Source organism: Protopterus annectens, chromosome 16.part0 (assembly GCF_019279795.1).
Source record: "Protopterus annectens isolate FY-2018-M chromosome 16.part0, PAN1.0, whole genome shotgun sequence".
Taxonomy (NCBI): Eukaryota; Metazoa; Chordata; order Ceratodontiformes; family Protopteridae; genus Protopterus; species Protopterus annectens.
Window position 1 is genome coordinate 499,083,927 of NC_056750.1, and position 21,039 is coordinate 499,104,965.

Consider the following 21,039-nt stretch of genomic DNA (forward strand, 5'->3'; position numbering starts at 1 on the left):
AATATGAAAAATGAATACCAGCTAACGGAAAAAGCATGTAGCAGCAAGGCTGAAACAAAAACAAACATAAAAAATTCAATTGCGTAGCTGGGATAATCATGCCACTAAGTTTTACAAAAAAAACAAGCACATACTAAAGATGTAATTTCACTACTGCAAAGGCTGCAGATCTGGGTGTGACTAGATAGCATCTCTGGCTGAGACTAAATCATTCAGCTAATCTAATAGCCTGTGGGTGGGGGAAGGAAAATACAAAAGGACAAACTGTTAGCACTTCCCCCGCTGAAGTTTGTGAAGGCTGACCTGCAGTATGCAAAAAAGCTAATCTGAAAATCCTGCCTCTGTGTGAACATGTGACCTACATAGCACTAAAATGTAAACAAAGTACTCAGGCAAGCAGCTGATTTCTGAAACGAGTACGAGCCTATCAGTAGCTTCTGGCACCTCTCAGGTAAACACCTTAAACATTATGCCAAACTCCAAGTCCTTAAACCAACTGGAATAGTACTTACTGCTGCAATCCAAGAAGTGCAACAAGTTTCAACCAAGTTTATCATATCTGAGCTCTGATACAGCAGACAGCCCCAAGGACAGCTTGACATTGTTAAGAAAACCTGCGAAAAAGAAGATATGCAATTAAAAAGTTTGAATACTTCCTAAGTTTGCAAGATAAACTACAGCTAGTATGCTTTAAGTAGCACATGGAGAGATCCCAGAAGAAGCAACACTAAGCTTACGATAAAAATGCATTGCTTGCAGAATTTAACCAAGTTTATCAGGTGTTGGTCTTAATGCCTTACCTGAAAACACATTCCTGACTAAATGACAAGAGCCATCTTATGTGACTCAAATAGTTGCTGATGAGACCTAGAAGGTTAGACAGTTAGGAAAAAGAAAGTGAAAGTAAATCTATGACAATGTACTAAAGCCATGGAAAGAACTAGAAGATTTTGCAGACTGTGTACAATCTAAAGTTCATAAAGGAGAAACCCAAGTTTCATTACCTGACAAGCAGTTAGGGAAATCCTTGTCAAAGGTACAAAAGCAAGTAGTAAGAGAATTTATCTTAAGAGATACAGGTTTGTTCTCAAGACATAGCAAGAGGAACCACAACAACAGAACAGAACATAACAGAGATCACAAAAAAAACTCCAAAAAAACATGGACTACCAATAAAAACTCAATACTGTAATAAATACAAATGTAAGCACTTTCATCCTGAGCTGTCAGAACATCAGACAAGTAATACACACCCACAACAACCTTTAAATAATATACCAAAAAGTCATGTGACCCTCAGGAAAAAATGTATAAAAATAAGAGCATCTAAGATAAACAGCATGATTAACATAAAAATCCAGCCCAAAGACCCACACAAAGCATAAAAATAATTACCACATTTCTAGAACACCTAAACAACCAGAAACATTTCTTAATATATGCAAATAAATCAAAATAAAGCTTCATCTCCTCAATGCCTTCAACTTAAGCAATGAAGAGATAGAGACATGATCATTCAACCCTGAGCATTTATATGAATTAAAGTAAATCTGCCAACATTTTTTTTTCTAACATTAACTGCCAAGGACCCCCTAGGATCGGGGTTCACCTTTCCCAATACCATAAACCTGAAAACATGATCTTCAAAACAAAAATATGTCTACATAAAGCATTAGTAGTCTTCCTTTTTCTAATATCTTAATGTTCATACACCCTTCTCCCGGAGCTTATGCTCCATTTTACCAATATGAAAACATTCACAAGACTGTCATATAGCAACACATACTAGCCCAAAACTTTCGTAATTAAATTTCCCATTTACATGGAAGGTTTTACCCTGCACTGTGAATCTATCACCTTCCAGTATAAATGTACAGTACTTACATCTCCCACATTTGAACACACCATATGTGCCCCCAAATACCACATTATGTTGCTCAAACAGGGATTTCAAATTGTTGTCCTTCCTATAGACTATTAATGGTCTGTCTGCTATTTTACCCTTAACACCCTAGCTCTCATAAAGTAAACTTCAGTTCTGATATACAAAACCAACTGATATTGCCAACATCCTGGCAGATAGGTTCAGTGCTAACTTTACCCCCGTGTCATCCCCTAAAGGACCCATCTCTATACCAGAAAAATGCAAAGTTCCTGTAATCACGGCTGCACAGGTTAAAAAAACACTATCCAAAGCCAAGAACACAGCATCCATGGGACCGGACAACATCCCAGGCTGTGTTCTACATGAACTACAGAACGAACTGGCACCCCACCTATGTACCATGTTCAATCATAGCCTCATCTCAGGCTATGTGCCCACTGAATGATGCACAGCAGCAGTTATCCCACTCCACAAAGGGGGAGCCAATACAGACCCTGGAAACTACCGCCCCATTAGCCTAATGACCCTGGTCTGCAAGGCCATGGAACTATCATCATGAAACTCATAAGCAAAGATATTGGTAACCTCCAAACTCTGGATCCCACCCAGTTTGAGTTTGTGAAAGGCAGATCATGCCTCCTGAACCTGATCGACTTCTTTTAGGCAGTCACCAAAGCCGTAGATGAGGGTAAGGTGGTTCACACAGCCTATCTTGACCTCGCCAAGGCTTTCAACACCATCCCCCATTCTGGAATTATAGCTAAACTTGCTAAACCAGGTATAAATCCCTACATTACAAGATGGGTTGCCAACTGGCTCACTGACAGAACCCACACTGTAAAAGTTGCACACTCCAAATTTGACCTCAAACCAGTGACTAGTGGAGTACCACAGGGTTCAGTCCTGGGACCGCTCCTGTTTGGCATCTACTTCTCGGAAGTACAGGCTAAAACAGAAGGCCTCTGGCTAACGAAGTTCGTAGATGACTGCAAACTGGGAAACATAGTCGAGTCCCCAAATTATGTGGAAATCCTACAGAAGGGCCTCGCTGAGACAGATGCCTGGTGTCAGAGCCATGGCCTCAAGCTCAATACCAAAAAGCACATTGTCATCCCCTTTGGTAAAAACTCTGTACCCATGAACTACTACATAGACAGCAGTCTACTTAACACCGAATGTGTGATAAGAGACCTTGGGACCCAGGTGGACAGTAGTCTCTCCTTTGATAGTCACATCGCCACATTAGTCAGGAAGTCCTTCTACGTGGCACACTTCATCATAAAAGGGTTCTCATCCAGGAAAAAAAAAAAAAAGAGGTCATTGTTCCCCTCTACTCGACACTCAGACCCATTATAGAGTACAATGCCCCTTTCGGAATATACCTCACAAGACATCTGCAGCAGCTGGAAAGGCCACAGTAGTACCATCCAAAGAGGATTACTGGCCTCAAACAGATGCCCTACACTGACTGTCTCAAAAAACTCCAGCTTTACTCCATAGCATATCGACTACTCCGAGATTATCTCTGCCTAACATATAAAGCTATGTCAAACCCAGAGCTGTTGGACATGCTACACTTAAAGAAATCCCAATCCCTCCAAGCTACACGGTCTAGGGACCTAAACCTTGTCACCACAATAAACATGCTGGAGGGACGATTCCTGTCCCAGAGACTTCCCATACTCTGGAACAGGCTACCCATCTATGTCAAACAAAGTTCTTCATTAGCACTCTTCAAGAAAAATCTTGATGAGTGGATGGGAAATAGGAAATACACCCCAGGGATCACTTCTGTGTCTCTGCTCAACAGTGTCTCAGGAAAATAACTTTCTTGGGTGGCATAAGCCAGGGAACCCTCATGGCTAGGCTTACATACAGCCTTGGGCTGATAGCCTAGTACCTACCTATAAAATGTAAAAATGAGTTTGAATAAGTAGGCTTCCTGTAAATACTAGCCACAAAGAAAGGCCTAGTCACATCATTACATCCATATATGAAATGCTATCATGGCTGATAGAATGGGAAAATTTTAGGAAACCAGTACTTCCATTGATATATTCCAAAAATGTATCAGTTTTCTCCTGCTGTCCACACCATAAAATAAATATATTATCCAAATAGAGTAGATATATTTTAAAGCAATAAGCAAACTGAGAATTAAACAGAAACCTGTGTTCCCACTGACACACAACAATATTAGGAAAGAGAAAGCCACATGGTGACCCCTTGGCCACTCCTCTTTTTTAAGTCCAATTGTCCTTCAAAACAAATACAGCTGTTAAAAAGTACCAACTCAACATACAAATTAGCCATGTCCTGGTCAAACCCTCTTTTGACTAAGTAGTCAAAAAAACAGGAAACCCCAATGTCATGTGCAATCACAGTACGCAAATCACAAACATCAGTTGTGACAAAAATATCATTTGCATTAAATTATAACCTGTTCAAAATCTGCAAAACATGCCAAGAGTCCCAGCAAACATGCATCTCATCATATAAGACATGTTTCAAACTCTTATCTAAAAAGATCACACTGGGACTACTAATTGAATCCCACCCACCAACAATTTGGCAGAAATGAGGGTTACTCCAGTCCTTGTGTTTCTTCATAATTGTAAAGAAATTAGGAATAACAGGAGAGGGGGTACTCAAAATCTGAAATTCTTATGTGGAAATCATACCGTCAATAAATAAGTCCTTTAATTGCACACCAATCCTATAATATGCAATATTTAATTGATTTTTAATCAGTACTAGGCATCACCATCAAACCCCCTTTGTCCGGTTTCATCAAACATCCTCTCCCTAATACAATCCATGAAGTCCTGTTCATCCTTAGAAACATTATTCACATCACAAATGTCAAGCTCAGATATTTTCTCAAAGACAGCGAGGGTGGGGTGTAGTGGTGGATTAAAAGTACTGGATACTGAAAATGGAGGAATAATCCACTCAATGTTCCCAAACAAAAGTGACAAGTTCAGTTTACATAAAAATACTTTTAGATCCATAATAGTAGTCACCAAATTTGCTCATTTCATATGTACATAGGTGATGCCCTTTGATAGGAAGTTGGCACCAACTACACTAACGTTAATGTCCATGAGATTATATACATTAAAATCCTTGGCAGTGTTGGAGACAATAGTGCAAACTAACACTGCATCTAAATTCAATTCACAAGCTGGAAGCAGATCATGCTTCATCTCTTCCACAAGTACTTTGCTGCTTCTGCTGAACTGGCAATACATTTGATTGGCCGTCAGGGGGGTGGGGTCGCATTGCTGAATAGTCTTTGGTTGTATCTTGGGGGTGTATGGGACTCTCCTGTGTTCCACTGGTTGTTCCGTTGTTTGTTCCTCAGTCATTCAGTTCTTGGCAATGGAAAAAATGAATGAGACTCACCATGAAAAGCATTCATCACCCAATCATCATCCCCTGGTCCATCCAAATTAATCTGCACCTGATTAACACTGGTAGTATTATTGTTAACATGAAACTTCTTCCCAACCCAAATTTGGACCATGGGAGGCTCCAGATAGGCAACATTTTTGCTGATATTCAAACCTATCATGTTCCAACTTTTTCTGCTTTCTATTCCTAATACTTTTCAATTCTCTGTTGATGCTGGCAAAAATACAAGCACAGTCATTTTTAAATTAAGCATAAGATTATTCAACTCAATTTATCTCCTCCAGCAATTTTTCAGTTAAAAAGGAGTTCTGTTTGACCACAGTCTCCATAAACTCACATCCTTGTCTATCAAACAATGCCAGCAGTTCTTTGTGAAAAGCAGAGTTCACTTCTAGAAACATGGGATACCACCAAATTCTGAGTCCCTTTTGATGTTTTCAGGTTTTACAGTGTTGGAAAAGGTGAACCCCAATCCTAGGGGCCTCTTGGCAATTAGTTTTAGAAAAATGTGAACTTTTTTGGCAGATTTACTTTAAATGGTCATGGTTGAATGATCATGTCTTTAGCTCTTCACTGCTTGAGGAGATGAAGTTTTATTTATTTTGATTTATTTTCATATGTTAAGAAATATTTCTGGTTGGGTAGGTGTTCTAGAAATGTGGCAATATATTATTTTTATACCTTGTGGGTCTTTGGGTTGGATTTTTGTGTTACTCATGCTGTTTTTATCTTAGATGTTCTTATATTTTATTTTTATACATTTTTTCTGAGGGTCTCTTGATTTTATCTTTGGTCACATGCCTTTTTGGTGTATTATTTAAATGTTGATGTGGGTGTGTATTACTTGTCTGATGACAGCTTGGAATGAACGTGCTTACATTTCTATTTAAGTGTTGAGTTTTTATTGGTAGTCCATGGTTTTTTGGACATTTCTTTGTTCTTTCATTGCAGTTTGTCCATGTTTTTTATAACACAGAGATTACACAGGAATGAAGGTTAGACCAAGACCTTTCAGAAAATCACAGCCACAAAACTGGCTAGTAAGAGCAGCGCAAACAATATTCAAGCCAGGCATCAGAGAAGAGGCACAAACTATAGGTAATTAGAACAGCCAAACAGTACTAGCTCTTAAACCTGATGGATGTATCAGATTTTGTCAGGATTTTAGGAATCATAATAGCATTTTAAAGTTTAATAGCTATCCTATACCGAGAATTGAGAGTGAACCTAGGTATGGTAAGATATTTGACATTAGATTTGATGAATGGATACCGGCAAATACCACTCACCTCATCTATCAAATAAAAGTACAACAGCTTTTGTATCCTCTGACAGCTTATATCTATATACATTGTTAGCATTTGGCCTACATGGAGCTCCAGCTGCCTTTTAGTGGCCAAAGGAAAAAAGTACTGAAGCTTCACTCATGATATGCTATGACATACATTATTATAATTATTATTTTACATTTGGTTACCAGGAAAGTCCAACTGGACACACATCCTTTTTCAGTGGAGGCCCAGGGAGAAAAGTTCCAGCCACAGTAAGATACAAAATATGAAACAATGCACACAGATATGGCACAAAAATGTATGATATAAGTCAAGAAATGCTTAGTAGGAATATACTAGACTATTACAAAGATCTACCTTATGCAGGTCATTAAGGCTAAGCACCCAAAAAATATATAATAACATCAGTCTAATATTATTGGAATAACAGGTCATTAGTGGCATTTTATACATGTTTAGAGTAAGACTCACAGAAGGAAGCTGAATAAAATAGTTGTAACAGATATCACATTGTTTGTTATATGCTACATGGAGGCATTGAAGGGAGATTCATGTTTGCAGAATGTTAAAGATAATATTGAACAAGCAAGAGTTGGAGTTATACTTGATAGTGGTAGCGGAGTCGTAGAAAAGCAATCGGAGAGGTGCTTGTGGAGAATGAATAGTTATTTATTAGCCAGGGGTTCTGCAAAGGCATGTCTATTTGCTAAGGAGATAGTTTTTTTTAAGGCTGGTTTAAATATTGATAGATATAATAGGGAGGTAAGATTAGTCGGTAAGACATTCCAGAGTTTACCTATATAGTTTGAAAAGAGGGAGTCACCTGTTTGATTTTTGGATATAGTAGTTTGTATGTGGTTTTGGTTAGTGGAACAGAGTGGTCTGGCTGTAGCATAGGGTTTAAGAAGAGTATGTAGGATGGGTATTTTTTCAGGCTCTGAGATGATGTGAACTAGGATTTCACCAACCAAATGCACATGCTGTTAGAATCTATAAGACAGACTGCCTTTACTCTAAATGTTAAGAAAAGTAAATTGGGTATGGTTGAAGCCAAGTACTTAAGATAACTTATAGAAAGAAAGGTGAGAAGACCACAACTAGAAAATATAAGAAGCCATACAAAACGACCTGTACCTGCCACTAAAAGACAGATGAAAGCTGTTCTTGGTCTAGCTGGGCACTACAGATGGTTTGTGCCTAATTTTGCCACTATTGTTTGTCCATTGACAGATCTGACAAGAGGGAAAGCACCTGTCAAGTTGTAATAATCTCTGAATGTACACACAGCATTTAATAAACTAAAAAGGATCCCATGTTCTGAACTTGTATTAGTAAGAAAAAAACAAAAGCAAAAATAAAAACTCCCGCTTGTAATAGATAATGCACCCTATGTACCAATCCATCAGTGAGGATTACCATGTATGCACTATAAGCAGGAAGCTGAACAATATGGAAAGGATATACACAGCAAGTGAAATAAAGTGCCCAGTGATATAGTGGACTTTCTATGCCTTGAAGTACTATTTGTTAGGTAGGAACCTCAGTGTGGTAACTGACTGTATCCCCTTGCAGTGGCTCAGTAGACAGACTGATGGCAATAAGTACTGCTGGGCATATACCTCTCAACTGTCCAGATTTCTGCCTCATATTTTTGGTCTGTTCCCCATAAAATTTGTGGTATTCAGGTAAATTACTGTGGAGTGAAGTCACTAAATAATGGCACACATATAAGCTTCAGACTTTATATCCTTCAAAAAATGCATGCTAACATAAAACTTGTTATTCTAGCAACTAAGTTTATAAGAGCAATAATTTGGGGGCTTTGTCTCTCCCCCCACCCCATTATTTTGGGTTTTGTCCAAATTTCTTGCACTAAGAGGATGTGAGTTAAGACTGGGCACCATCTCTCAACCATTTCAATATACAGTGACTCTTCCCCAGGACCAGCTTAGCCATCACTAATGCTGATGGGTTGTTAAGGGCCTACAACCCATCATTATGAGTCCAAATCCCCTTGTTTTGGGTTGGGATTAAACACTGGTGGCGTGTTGCATGTCAAAAGCGTGGAGTGTAGGAGAATGCTCAACTAGTCAAAAATACTTTGTTAGTAATGAGCTTAAATTATCAATTATCATGCTATAAAAGGAATCATGCAGTCTGAAGGTCTGAAGGAAATTGGCTCCTTGTCAGAACAATCACCTGGAAAGAAGGCTGTGGAAATATGGAGTATGCAGGCCCAGATGGGGCTAAGTTGTTGAGTGCACCAAAGGAATTATCTGTGGAAGAGAGCTGAAAACAAAGCCTGGGCAGAGTCTATATCCTGAACATCCAGGGACAACTTATGTCACAAAGGGGGTTTAATTTCAAGTAGTTTGGGTTTCTAATACCATGACAAGAATGGACCCATTCCTAAGTCAAAGTATGAGTAAAGTTCATGAAATTAGAATTGTTTCAATCCTTGATGTTAGCTAAACGTGCTCTTCACAGCACCCAGAACTGACTTTGTCAGCAATTCATGTAGAGTTACATGTATCGGCAGCATAGGTAATTTTTATGAAACCAGTTTCTCCTATTACTATTGTAACTGTCTGAGTATCCTTCTTCAACATTGCCTTTGTTTCTACCTGCAAATCATGGTATATTATGACTTTGTGTTCTCTCTGTGGAAGATACTATAATCACTGGGTGTAGCAACTTCAATGATCAATGCATTCATAGATTACTATATCTGGTTTTCTCGCATTTATTTTTTGAACTGTTGGTAATGGGTGATACTCCATGTGATATAAACTTCATCATTCTCTATAATGCTTTGTGACTCATGTTTCCAGTGCTTCTCAGCTAATTTAATATTTGTAATGTATGCACAATCCCCAGTGCAACAGTCTTACCACATTATTATGGCTTTCAAGTTTATAGATTCATTGCCATTAGTTTATCACATCAAGCAACACGTTGAGTGACTATTTACAGTTCTGTTTTACAGAGCCTGCATTTGTCCATTTCTGCCACATGTTCAATGGACTTTGTAAACTAACACATATGTAAGTCCAGTATCCTGAGCCACTATTAACCTTTCATCTTTTGATGAAATTCACCTCTCCTTAACCATTCCTGCATCAAATTCCTGATCAACATAAGGTTGTTCCAGGAGTTTTCTGTACTTGCAGCTATAGTTATGCCTTTTCCACATTTCTCATCTTCTCTTCTGATCCTTCTTATATTCTCTTTTTTTAGCACAATTATTTGCTGCCTGACTTTTGCCTACTTATTGTTTTGTTTCCATTCATGCTTAACCCTGATGTGCATCTACTAAACTAAGCAGGGAAGTCATCTTAGATTTGTTCTCTTTATGTTTCAAAACTTTAACTATATTTGGATTTGATGAGATCAGCAGATATGTACACAGTGCTACAATTGCAGATCTATACATAAAATCATTTTTGAGGAGCCCCATACCTCCTTTAGAATGAGAGATATATAATCCTGATATGCACGGATTGCTGTGCATCATTTGGTAAACATGAACCATTTTTCCTGCTTTCCTGTCCAACTGATCCAATACCTTTTGGGGTTGGTTTTTCACCCCAAAACTGTAAGATAGAACAGGAAGAAGAAACTGGTTTATAGCTTGGATTTTATTCCTAGATGTCAGGGCTGTTTTCATTTTTAGTTTTAGTCTTCTAAAATATTCTTTACTGAGTTTTGTTTGCATTTGTTCATATTTTGTCAGTCCATCAATTCCAAAATATTTATACACTCCCTCCTTCTCAAGTTCCTTTATATCACATTCCTGTCCCAGACGGATACCACTGTAGCTTTCCTGCTTTAAATGTTGCTTTTCCACATTTATTAATACCAAATGACATTCTTATATCATCTGAGAAAGGTTTGGCTCCTTCCACTTGTGCTTTCAGCTGCTCATTTGATGAACATTATGGCTTTAAATCATTCACAAAAAGATGATGAGCAGTTTTTACACTTAGCTGTTGCCTGGGAGCCAAATTGTAACCTTGACCTAATCAGTTAAGTACTCATCTTAATGGATTAAGGGCAAAAAAGAGAGCAGTAGTGAGTGTCACCCTGGAATATCCCCCTCTGAATTGTTTTCCCTTGGATAATAATTTGCCCTTTATCATGGCTTAGCTGCAAAATGGTTTGCCACTGTTTCATGATCACTGTAATATAATTGAACAATGTAGGGTGTGTATCTTTTACATCTGTAAGCACTCCTTTGTCCATGAATGTGGGATACTGTCAAATGCTTTTTTGTAATCTGTCCTTGCTATACTTAAATTATTCCCCTTTTTACAGTTTTCCATTTTGAGTTTAACAATAAATGATCTTTTGTTCCATATGACTCTTTTGTTAACCTTTTGTTCTACTGCCACGATTGAGTTTTCTTCTAAATGACTGTATCACCCCATTTCATATCCTGTAGATTTTAACTTCTAACTTCTTTTTTAATCCTTTTATCCATTCAACATTTTTGTAATGTTTCACAGGATCTTTATAGATATTTCTTCAAAATGTGTCTATTTTAACTTTTTTTGGTGGCATTTCTATTCCATTTACTTTGTTTCCTAATTCTCTATAAAACTTTTTAGGATCATCAATGAATTGCTTATTTTGCACTTTTGCTTTATAGTTACCTGCATATCTTCTAAGTTTTCTGCCTGTGATAATACTGTTAGCTTATTATTTACAACAGTGCACAATATATCCTGGTTTGTTCTAATACTGCGCATTGCTTTAATCACATCTATCTAAATATCTTTGTCGATCTGTTCCTCTTCTAGTCTTTTCTATCAGTGACACATCTTGTCTTGATTGCTTTATAGTTTTCTCTATTCGATACTTTCATGATAACATCTGATTTCTTTCCTTCTTTATTATTGCCCTTTATTTTTTGTGGTAGGACTATATCTTATTAATTTTGCTGCACAGTAATATATCCTATTTACTTCTGTTATATTGTGAATTTATGTATCAAGTCTTGATTAGTGTATTAATTTGTTTTACCAGACTTGTAACATTCTTGGTCTTACTGACGCTCAAGAATCTATTTCTTTCATCAATCGGAGTATGTCTATTCATCTCTAATAAATCAAGCACACTCTTCCCTTAGATCTTTTTCTGCTAAACTGAGGGAACATTCTTTAGTCTCCATTTCTTGCAAGCATTCTATGGGTATTTCAAAAACATCTCACTGTGAAATATCTTCATCTGCATCCTGTGTCATTGATTGTATTATCACAGGCAGAATCTAGCTTTGTTTGTAAAATTGAGCACTAATCCGGACCATCTTTTTTTGGAGAAGGTTCCCCTGCACTCTAGTGGCAGGAGTGTGCATTTGGAACTTGTCTGATCGAAGACTGATAGAACGGGGCTCGGTTTTCAGTTTTTTATTGGTTAATTGGTTTAAATCAGTTTGCTCATTTTGCTACTGTTAAATTAAAAAAATATATATATATATATATATATATACACTTTATGCATCGCTGCTTAGCTAGGGTTAAACTACTCCCAGTGCCATAAAGTGTGCTTTTCAAATTTTCCCTTAGAACTAGTAATTTTTTTTTTTTTGGATTTACCACTCAAATCTGTTTCTTTGAGCTCAGCACTTGTTCAGAACTCGTAAGCACTAAATAAGCTACAAATTACTGCAGCACTCAACTTTCCTCACTTGTCTAGAGAAAACAGTTTTTAGTACTTAATAAGCAAGCACCTAGCCAGGCATGCCAAAGGGTCAGTTCTCAGTGTTTTCTCCAGTCTACTTGATGAATCCGGGCATCTTGGGGAAATGCAGCAATTGCCTCATGTACACAGACAATCCTCTCCTCCAACCACCCAACACTAAAACCTGTGAGAGATCCACTTATATAGCCAAACTGGAAGCAAAGCTCTCTTCACCTAAAACTGGATTAGACAGTCAAGAGGAGAAGGTAAACAGTTGCACCACACCACACTCATCACATAGTCCCTCAAAACCTACATCACCAAAACACACACATAGCACACACCTACATTCGCAGAGGCCCTCAAAAATCTGCTCAAACGCAAGCAACCTCCACCCTCCAACACAACCCAAATGACACACAGCCCACAAACTCAGTGTGCCATTCAACCACAGCCCCCAAGGTATAACAACATACCCAGCACTCTAGTCATAGGTGACTCTATAGTCCAGCACACTGATGTTCCACTCACCAGGCTAAACAAGGAGAAAGTTACTATCAGCTGCCTGTTGGGTGCCAGGATCCGCCACATAATGCACGCACTCAGGTCACTCCACAACAAGTACAAATATGACTCTCATTGTCCATGTTGGTGTGAAAGACCTGAGATGTACCTCGCTGGACTAGATGGAGAGAGACGTGGAGGAGCTCTCCGATCTTGTAGCCCAGGCAGGTATGACCCTAGCCCTGAGTAGCATCCTGCCATCACCCAGAATGATACCACAGTACAAGGACAGAATGATTGCTTCAACAATTGGCTAAGCTTCTGTTGTCATTCTAAGGGGATCCAGTATCTGTCTGCCTGGGATGACATGATCGACAGACCACGATGCTTTGCCAGAGATGGCCTGCACCTGTCGCCCTTGGGATTCCAAATACTGGCTAAGGCTCTTGCCATGCCTATAATGCCTTTTTCAGGCAAGGTTCAAAGGACAAATTCACCACTGTAACAGGTACAAGCAAGCAAATTCTGAGGATAATGCTACTCAATGCTAGAAGTCTAAACCTCAAAATGCATTTACTTGAGGCACTCCTTAAAATGGAGAACATTGACATCTGTGCAGTGACAGAGACCTGGTTCAAGGCTCCTGAGAGCACCCCTGTATTACCAGGATATAATTCATACCACACCTTTCGGCCACCTAACCTGGACCAAAACACTAAAGGCAGAGGCGTGTCCATATTCATTAAGGATATCCACACCTCCAGACTAGTTGCTCAGCATAATACATCCGAGATTATCCAAGTGCAACTAACTCTGAGTAAGACCGCAATCCAAATTGTAACTTGCTACAGATCCCCCACCATGCCCCAGGATTCCCACTCCTCATTTCTTGATACACTGGAAAATATTACAGTACAACGCAATACCCTAATAATGGGGGATTTCAACTACCCCACCAACTGGGAAAACTCCTCATGTACCAACTCTTTTGCTCAACGTTTTCTGGAATTAATTCCAACGCCTTGGATCAAATTATTCACACCCCCACCAGGGGCAGCAATATCCCAGACCTGGTCATTACCAACATGGGCGACCGGTGTTCAACACCAGAGGTCACCTCCTCATTGGTCAGATCTGACCACAAATTAATCACCCTAGACATCCACATCCCGCCCCCCCCCCCATTAGGGAAGCCACCATAACAAATTTCTCCAATCCCAACTTTGCGCTTCTTAAGACAGAAGTAGCAAACTTCACAACACCCATGCAGACGGACAATAGAGGTACGACTGCTGAATCATACACAAATGCACTTTATATGCACTTACATGAGTGCATGGATCATGCTATCCCTAACAGAACCAAGATGCTATCCGCCAAAAAAAGGAAGCCAATCTGGTGGTCCCCTGCCATAAACAAACTCTACAACAGAAGAAAGAAAAAAAAGAGTAAAACTACTGCCCCATTAGCCTTACAAGCCTGGTCTGCAAGGCCATGGAACTTATAAACAAAGACATTGGTAATCTCCAAACTCTGGACCCCACCCAGTTCAGGTTTGTAAAGGGCAGATCATGTCTCCTAAACCTGACAGACTTCTTTGAAGCAGTCACCAAAGCCGTAGACAAGGGTAAGGTGGTTCACACAGCCTATCTAGATCTCGCCAAGCCTTTTGACACCATCCCCCACTCTGGAATTATAGATAAACATACTAAACTAGGCATAAATCCCTATGTCACAAGATGGGTTGCCAACTGGCTCACTGACAGAACCCACACTGTGACTGTGGCAGACTCCAAATCCAACTTTAGACCAGTGACAAGTGGAGTACCACAGGGTTCAGTCCTGGGTGTCCTCTTGTTTCATATCTACTTTTCTGAAGTACCAGTTAACATAGAAGCTCTTTGGCTAACGAAGTTCGCAAATGACTGCAAACTAGGAGCCATAATCGAAACTCCCATCGATGTGGACATCCTGCAAAAGGGCCTCACTGAGACAGATGCCTGGTGTCAAAGCCATGGCCTCAACCTCAATGCCAAAAAGTGCATTGTCATCCCATTTGGTAAAAACTCTGTACCCATGAGCTACCACATAGGTGGTAGTCTAATTAACACCGAAAGTGTGATAAGAGACCTTGGGACACAGGTGGACAGTAGTCTCTCCTTTGATAATCACATAGCCACAGTAGTCAGGAAATCCTTCTATGTGGCACATATCACAAAAGGTTTCTCATCCAGGAAAAAAAGAGGTCATTGTTCCACTCTACTCGTCACTCATTACACCCATTATAGAGTTCAACTCCCCTTTTGGCATGTACATCACAAGACATCTACAACAACTGGAAAGGCAGCAGAAATACCTCACAAAAAGGATTCCCAGCCTCAAACAGATGCCCTACGCAAACCATCTCAAAAAATTCCAGCTTTACTCCGTCGCATATCGCCTACTCAGAGGCGATCTCTGCCTAAGATACAAAGCTATGTCAAACCCAGAGCTGTTGGATATGCTCCACTTAAAGAAATCCCAATCCCTCTGAGCTACACACTCTACGGACCTAAACCTTGTCACCACAATAAGCAGAACATGCTGGAGTGATACTCTGGAACAAACTACCTTTCTATATCAAACAAAGCTCCTCATTAGCACTCTTCAAGAAAAATCTTAATGATTGGATGGGAAATAGGAAATTCACCCCGGGGATCACCTCTGTGGCTCTGCGCAACAGTGGCACATGAAAATAATTTTCTTGGGTGGCGAAAGACAGGGTACCTTTTTGGCTAGGCTTATATAGGCTCTAGGGCCAATAGCCTAGTACCTACCTATGAAGCTATGAGAACTCACCAGCCTATCACTCCACAACATTGTCTGCATCAGACTTAACACAATTTCCTTTTCCTTCTCTTACTGTACAACTCCAACTGAACTTTAGTACTGGTTTCCTACTGAAGGCTTCAGAGTTTCTTCATGTGGCAACTGATCAAATACTTTCCATTCCATCTGTTTCTCCTTAATTTAGGGACTCACTGTTCCATCATGCTTTGACATTACCAGAGTTGGATTTTCTACAACAAATTCTTCTCTTTATAGGTGATTCATAACTTCAGTTTCTACTACTTTAACTTCTCCTTTACTAATCCTCTTTTCTACTTTCCCCCTTGGTTTTCTTATTTTTTTTGTATTGTAAATTTTTTTATATCTGGATGCCTTTGCCTGTTTTGCTCTTCAATTATCTTTGGACCTGCTTTTTTATATTGATTAGGTTTGCTTTCTCCTTTGCATAAATTATTTCACCATATTCCTTCTTCAGGTGTCTCCCACTCCACCTGTTTCTTCTTCCTTTAGAGACTCGTTGTTCTATCATGCCATGACATAACCTGCATTAGACTTTGTACATTATATCCTTCACTTTGTAGATATTCCATAATTTCAGCTTCTCTTTAACGTCTACTTTACTAATCTTCTATTCTATGCTCCCCCTTTGTGATTTTATTTTTTGTATTGTGAAATTTTCCATATCTGGGTGCATTTGCCTGTATTTTTCTTAAAATTTCTTTAAAGCTGCTTTTTTGTATTGAATAATTTGGCTTTCTCCTTTGAATAAATATTACACCAATATCAGATCTATCTTCCCCATGTTTACGTTTCTTTTTTATACTTTTCAAAAATCTCTAGCTTTTGTTCTTTATATTTTTGCACTTCTTCAGTCACTTCTTTTTCTAAATGTCCTAAGGTTTATTGGTTTATATAATGTTTTCATGAATATATTGTATTAATGAACACAAATTTGCATTTGAAGGTTTTGTCAGTTTTTCTTGAGCAAATATTTTTCTTTCCTCTAATTTCTATCTTAATATAGCTTAATCTTTTTGGATATCTTCTATCCAGAAATCCTGGGCTTTTTGCATAATGGTATTAACAATTTCTTTCTTATCCTTCATAGTCCACTCTAACATCCTTATGGCTGTTCCTTGTCCTGTCGTTTTTTGTGGACTACTACTACCCTTTATAACAAGGGGGCAGTTTTCCTCTTGAATCTGGCCTAGCCCCACTGTAGGAATGTTTCCATCTCTTAAGGATTCGACAATCATTTTTTCCCAGTCCTAGCACCAGTGCACCTACCAGGATTGGACACTTTTATCCTGGTACTTGCGTATCCAGCTATTTTTTTATGTTCTAAACTACTTCTGTACATGATATATGCTATATAAAATGCAGTCTATAGACATACATCAGTCTCATCTTGCTAACATTTTGTAAAAAGAGGGTCCACCTCATGAAGGTACTCACCAAGGATGAATTCAATTCCAGCAATACTATTCTGCTTTGCTTGATGATTTTATAATTTCTCCATCCGGAGAGGGGCTGTGTGGATTATGTAATAATATCAAAGATGTACGGTTTGGCAGAAATGTAAGCCAAAGGGATGTGTGTAATTGATTTCATTTTGGGACCAGGAAGTGCTCTTATTTTCCTACCCTGACTGATGTATACACAGACCTACATTATGTAACCTAGTGCTGCCATTATATCTTAGCCATGTGCACACACTTGTGCACGCCCACACACACAAAATATTCAGGTTTCTTGCTCATCATTAAATGTATGATACTATGGTACAGAGTGGTTAATACTATGAGTAACCGTGGGTTTGAATCCTTCTGTCGTTTAGCATCACAACTGATCCCGAATTACTACTGAAAAGAGGCAGTTAGGCTTTGTAGGTCTTACATAGTTAAAATTTATAAATAAAAGCCAGACATATTTTGTCTACCTGCCTTATATCCAAATTGCAATAACCATATGGTGTATATTAACACAGTTTTTTGTATATAAAAAAAAATAGCTGTTGAGACGGCCCTGTTCTTTTTCATTGTCAATATATTGTATCTGTGAACTTGTCTATTGTAACATTTACCTGGGTCAGCACTAACCAGGATAGCTAGAAGGTTCCAGGAATAAATGAAAGCACCAGACAAACATGTTCCCTGTAGGGTAAACAGATGAAACACATTAAACATTATTTTGTTAACAGTGGAGGAACATAATTATTTCTTCGAAGAAACCTTTTAAATTGATTGTACAGTTTAGACTTTCAAATGTAAAGAAATCACAATGAGAAACATAGGCTTGTCCCAGAAAATATTTTTTTTCTTAGCTACTAATATACACAGATCATCTGTTTCGATTTAAATATATGTTCTATTAAGACTGCTGGCCATAAACACAGCAATTGTATTTTTTTTTTTTTTTGCAGAATACAGTCATTAAAGGAAAATCATCTGCATCATTATGTAGTCTGTGGACATATAAACCAGTTCAGCATATTAAACTAATTTACAAAGAATTGCATTAACTATGTTGTGTTTTTAATGTAATGTTTCCTAACAGTTACATTTTAAATGTTAATAAAAATAGCACTTGTTAAAGGAAAATGCCTTATGACATGATTTTTGTATAACCAAGCTTAAGGCATTATTATAGTGATAATACAGATGGTAGAGTGGTGAATTTCTAAAAGTCATTAATACAATGGGTGAGACAGCTAAGTAGGAGGTTACAACTTTTTTCTTCAGATTATATAATATATAATGGAAACAAAAAGAATTAGACATGGTTTTATCAACAATTCTGTTAGATTAACGGTTGCTTTTTAACTTAATTTGTTCACTTGCAACGACAATCTGATGCAAAGAATTATACCAACTTGTTACACACTCAAGACAAGGATGTAAATAAATTCACAATGAAAGCTTGACCTCTCGTCATTGTTTCCCTTTCAGTCCTTGCAGAAAACAGATAAGAAACGAGTTATAATCAGGCATACCCAATCATAACTTTTCATAGTAAGTGGTGCTTTAGCCCTGATGTAGTACCAGTCTCAAAAAAAAAAAAAAGTGTAAGAACATTAAGCGTTGAAAGCTATAACACACATAATACAGCACATAGACTTCAGCCAGAAGAAAAGTCGGTCCTTCATCCTGAAAAAGCTAGAATAGACTCAGCAGGGCCACACATGAAAAGAAGTGTGGCAGTCTGATGCGTTTTAAGGCCAAAGCTGTTTTAGCTTCTCTATGCTGCTTTGTGTTGGACAATTCTTGGACAACCCTGGCTATTAATTATACTCAAAAGCAATACTTTAGTTTTTCAGTACTGAAAGGAGCTTAACAAAAAACTTTAAGCACCTTTCTTGTGTTAGAAGGGTGCTTACCAAAAGTTTTTGCCCTGAATAGGAGCATACTCGCCGCACTTCATGTACTATAATAAATTTAATCACAATAAATACACAGATGTCATCACTATGACCTCCTTTTTCTCTACAATAAAGGAGTACAGTCATGGATTTATTAGCTTCTCCTTGTATGTCATGGACTTAATATACCTGTATTGTGGTTGCTCTATAGACCACTTACTGCAGAATATAATTGTGTGTGTGTGTGTGTGTGTGTGTGTGTGTGTGTGTGTGCAGTATTAACAAACAATATGTTCACAGTCAGTGTGGCTCTAGTGAAGTTTCTTTACAGTCACAATCTCACATTATGCAGTATACTCATAACTCAAGTAAATGACTCAAACTCCAGCTCTTGTAAAAGATTTGCAGTTGAATTATTTTACCACTTGAAAGACCAACATCTATGGTACTAAAATCTCTCAACACTATACAAGCTTCCTGCCTGTGTCTTTTTCAACAGTACTTGCTCTCTCTTTGCCAGAGAGGCCTGCATCTAATAGGAGCTCTTTACAGCAGTTTATCTCACTATTTACTTTATTTTACATTTGTTTACTGGGAAAGTCCAACTGGACACAGAAATGTTCCATGTTCTTAATGACTATTTTATCATACTTTTTACAGAACATATTAAATAGAATATGATCCACTTGTGGATGCTTTACTTCTAGAATGACAAAATTAGCAAAACATAACAAAAGACAGAAAGAGTACCAAAAATCAAACTAGTACCCTGCCAAGAAAAACTTAAAAGTCTTACTATTAGTACTGTATTAAGCTAGTGACATCAAGATCTTTAGCTACTAGTACACCAGAAAAGAAAGCTCTATTTTATTATGTGACAATTGTAGGAATAAATTAACTATATCCATGCTTACTTCCATCTTGAAGAAATAATGTAGAGTGCACCCCCAATCAATAATATATGTTCATACTACTATTTTATTTCCTCTAACATCTATTTCTAGCATTTCAATTTCTGAAAACATGTATTTCCTATTTCCTTTACTCATTCTCCTATTATCAACTTAGTCCATTTCATAATTGCAGTGATCTGGGATATCTCTAGGCACTCATTGGGCATAAGACAGAAGCGCTAATCCTCAACAGGATGCCAGCCCTTCACAACATGCACACAATCTCACTTAACATTGGCACATGGACAAGTTGAAAGAATGCTAATTCATTTACACCATGCTCTGAATGTTGGAGGAAACAAAAGAAATCATGTGGACGCAGAGAGGATGTGCACAGAGACCTCTACACAACACAGAAAACACCCCAGATGAGAAGTAAACAGGAGACACGAGCACTATGAGGTAGCAGCACTAGCTACCATGCCATAATGATTCCCTTTTCCAAAATTACTAAAGATGAAATATTAACAGCTCTAAATAAAATTATGCACTTTACTTCCATGGAGTCAGATATCTGAGAAGTAATTTTCCAAGGAGCTCTCCTCTAATTGGGATGACAAATAAATGGCAAAATAACTCTCCTCTAACTGGGATGACCTAAGTTAACTTTATGTAAAAATATCCTAAGTACACATCATATTTGATTGTAATAAAATGGTCACAATAAATTATTCCAATTTGATTTACATAAGTATACACACTAGTCCTGCAAAGGCAGGATAATGACTACTTAACTTTATCACCTCAGCAAGGTCAGTCATTTTTATCCACAGACATCCTCAAAACCAGCAATTATTGCCATGTTGCTGACCATCCCTCTCAGATGCTTATGACAAAAAACAATAACCAAAGTAAAATATTTCAGTTTTGGGAAAAAAATATAGTGGCTATAGTAAAGTATTCCCACTTAATTCATGCACACTAGTCCTGCAAAGCCAAACTAAAGGGTGCATAAAAATGAACAGATGACAACAGAATTACGTATCTTCATCCAAAGAAAGACATCCCACCCCAGCAGCAGTTGTAGCCACTTTCCTGGCTATGCATATCCCTTATTGTTATAAAGAAATAAGCTACATATACTTCATTGGTAGTTTTGGATAAACTACATAAAACTGTATAAAG